Here is a 3,345-nt window from a genome sequence, read left to right on the forward strand (position 1 = left end):
ATATGTGGCGCCAACAGTGGTAGCTCATATCCTGTTAAACGTGCATTCGTTAAGTACTGGGTTTTCGTTTGGTTTAGCAGAGCGTCTACTGCATGGGGAACTAACACCAACAATTTGTGTGACAAAACTATTCCCTCACTCTGTCGTATAGCCACTGCTATTGCTGCAACTGCTCGAAAACACCCAGGTAATCCTCGTGCTACGGGGTCAAGTACTGCTGAAAAATACGCGCAAGGTCTCTGTTTGTCCCCGTGTGTCTGCACTAAGACTGACAGTGCACACCCATCCCTCTCGTGTACATATAATGTAAAAATCTTCGTATAATCTGGTGTACCTAGCACTGGTGCAGAACAAAGGGCTTGTCTCAATTGCTCAAAAGCATTCTGACACTCATCAGTCCAGTCAAGGGGAGTCGGTGTAGTCTTGGACAATAATGTTAACAAAGGTTTTATAATGTATGAAAACCCCATTATCCACTGCCTGCAAAAAGACGTTAGGCCTATAAAAGCGCGCACATCTTTCTGGGTGCGGGGGACTGGTGTATCTAAAATCGCTTGGATTCGATCAGATGTCAATGCACGTCCCTCCTTAGACAAAAGATGACCGAGGTAGGTCACCTTTGGTCTACAATATTGAAGCTTTTTCCTCGAAACCTTGTGATTATTGTGGGCAAGAAAGGAAAGCAAAGCAAGACTACTCTCCTCACATTGCTCCTGCGTGTCTGCTGCAAGTAAAATGTCATCGACATATTGAATTAGAGCCACTCCAGGCTGTAAGTCAAAAGCATCAAGCTGTCTTTTTAGAGCCTGGCTACAAATGCTAGGACTTTCTGTATAGCCTTGAGGAACTCCACAAAATCTATACGATTTATTATTTAATGTGAAACCAAACAGATATCGGCTATCAGGATGGATGGGAATGGAAAAGAAAGCATTTTTCAGGTCAATGACGGTAAAGGTAGTGGCTGTGGGCGGAATCAAAGTAAGTAAGGTTGTAATATCAGATACCACCGGGTATTGGGGCACTACTATCTTGTTAATTTCTCTCAAATCAATAAGAAACCGATAGATTTTGTCATCAGTATCTTTCTTTAAAATCAGAAGAATAGGGCTGTTACAGACATTATAGGGAACTTCCTCTACTACGCCTGCAATAATCAAATTGTGTACAATATGTGTTAAAGCAACTTCACCTTCCCTGGAGATTTTATACTATGGTACACGAGGCAGAGACGCTCCCTCCTTCACAGTGATGTGAATGGGAGGGATAATCATCTGTCCCACATCCGTGTCTGAAGTAGCCCATAACGTTTGTGGGAGAGAGGCTAACGCCTCGATTTCTTGCATGGGGCACAATCTCTCTATATCTGGGTAATTGTCGTTCAAGATGACCCGCACTCCTTCAGGAGCGCAGCGTATGGTTACTCAAAAATATTTAAGCATATCTATTCCCATAATATTGTATGGAGTGTTTGGTGACAATAAAAAAGGGCACGGGCCCAAAAATCTGTCAATGTAAAATGTAAGGGGTTGTGACAATGGGCTAAGAGAGGGTGTTCCATCGAACCCTATTGATGTAATCATTTCACCAGACAGGGAGCCCTTGGAACCAAGTTTTTAGACAGAGCACTACGAGTAGCTCCTGTATCAACCAGGAACTGATCAGTAGAACCCAAAATGCCCGCTGATACATATGGACCTCTTTGATCTACTGGTACTTCAACCGATTCCACACCCCATCCTACGTAATCCTATGCATGTACATAGTCCTGAGACCCTGCATGTTCACCCTCCGCTATCTGATACTGATTCCGTCAATCAAAAGTATTATCATCAGCCTGACCACGACCCCTCGCTTCAAATCTGCCACGATCATTCGTTCCACCCCTCGCTCCTGAATAACTATTCCGTGTCCTTCCACCTCCTCGACCTCGCTGATTAGGTTGTTCTCGAAGCACCGGACAGTCTGAGGCCCGATGTCCAAACTGTTTACAGTAAGCACACTGATCCTCAGAAATGTCGGTACGAACGGAAGCCGTACCGTACGATCCACGCCTACCTCTATCATTCCCTCTCGCCTGTGTAGCATAAACCTGAGCCAACATCACTTTCGTCTTTAATTCCTTCGCTTTCTTATCAGTACTTTCTTTAGCCGCCAATTCCTGTCGTTCATAATACTGAGCCATAGTCAATAAAGAAGCAGGGGTCGCTGTGGTCCAGGAACTTTCACTAGTCTTTAAACGTTTTGCAATCTCTGGTAGGAAATTTGCTACATACTTGTCAACGAACAAATGCCTACCCGTGTCTTCTGTTAGTAACTGCCCACTGTATTCATGAAATGCTTCTTCGAAACGTGAGAAAAAGTCTGAAACCGACTCATCCGCCTTCTGTTTACAAGAGGCTAACATTGTCCAATCAATCTTTTTAGGGGGAACAAGCGTTTTTAATTTATTAAAAATAGCCGCCGCCCCCCGCCCGAGGACATACACGCTGGTATTATCCTCCCAGGGCTTGGCTGGACCTACAGGTGGTGTGGACGTGGCGAAGGGGCCGGGCGCAGCCGGGACCTTGATCTTCACAGCCTGGGCTGGCCACGACCTACAGTGAGATCCCCTGCCTTTCCCCACCGTGTTTGCGGAGGGGCCTGCGGCTGGAAAGGGTGTCGGAAGATCTGCGGCCTGCCTGGCCTTGGTGCAGCCGGGACCTCTAGTTTGGTGATCCCCGCCCGGAGTCACCAGCCCAGACCCATAGCCCTGGTGAGTGGACACGGCGGGGGCCCCCCGGGAACTGAGGTGTTAAACAGGCGCCTGGCCCGGATAATTGCTCTATCCGGCTCCTGTGGTACCTGGGGCGGCGGTTGGAGAACTTGTGGTTTGCACTAGAGTGGCCCATATCTGCGCAGTGCCGGTGGGCGCGAAGACGACTTCATACACCTTGGCGGGGCGACACTGCCTGGGGTGTACCCGATCTGTGGGCCGGTGGCGAGAAACTCTCGAGCGGCCTGGTGTGTTCGGGACGCCTCGGCCGGGGCCTAGCTGGTGGACTATCGCGAGAAGCGGCCCTGATACAGGTGCGTGTCACTGCTCCACCGTCTGAGCGGCCGCCATGACGAGGGGCTCGGCAGCCACTAAGACAGGACCCATCGACAAGTTCACTGGCCATGGTGGAGGAGCCGGGGCGGCTGGTGGGAGTCATCCGGCTGGTCCAGACAACGCGGCGTTGATGGCGGCCATTACCCAGTCCCGCGACATGCTGGATGCGAAAATTGGCGCGGTGGGGGCCGATGTGATGCTGCTGCGTCAAGATCTTCGCAATGCAGTCGCCCGCATTGCCGAAACTGAGACCA

Source organism: Lissotriton vulgaris, chromosome 4_1 (assembly GCF_964263255.1).
Source record: "Lissotriton vulgaris chromosome 4_1, aLisVul1.2, whole genome shotgun sequence".
NCBI lineage: Eukaryota > Metazoa > Chordata > Amphibia > Caudata > Salamandridae > Lissotriton > Lissotriton vulgaris.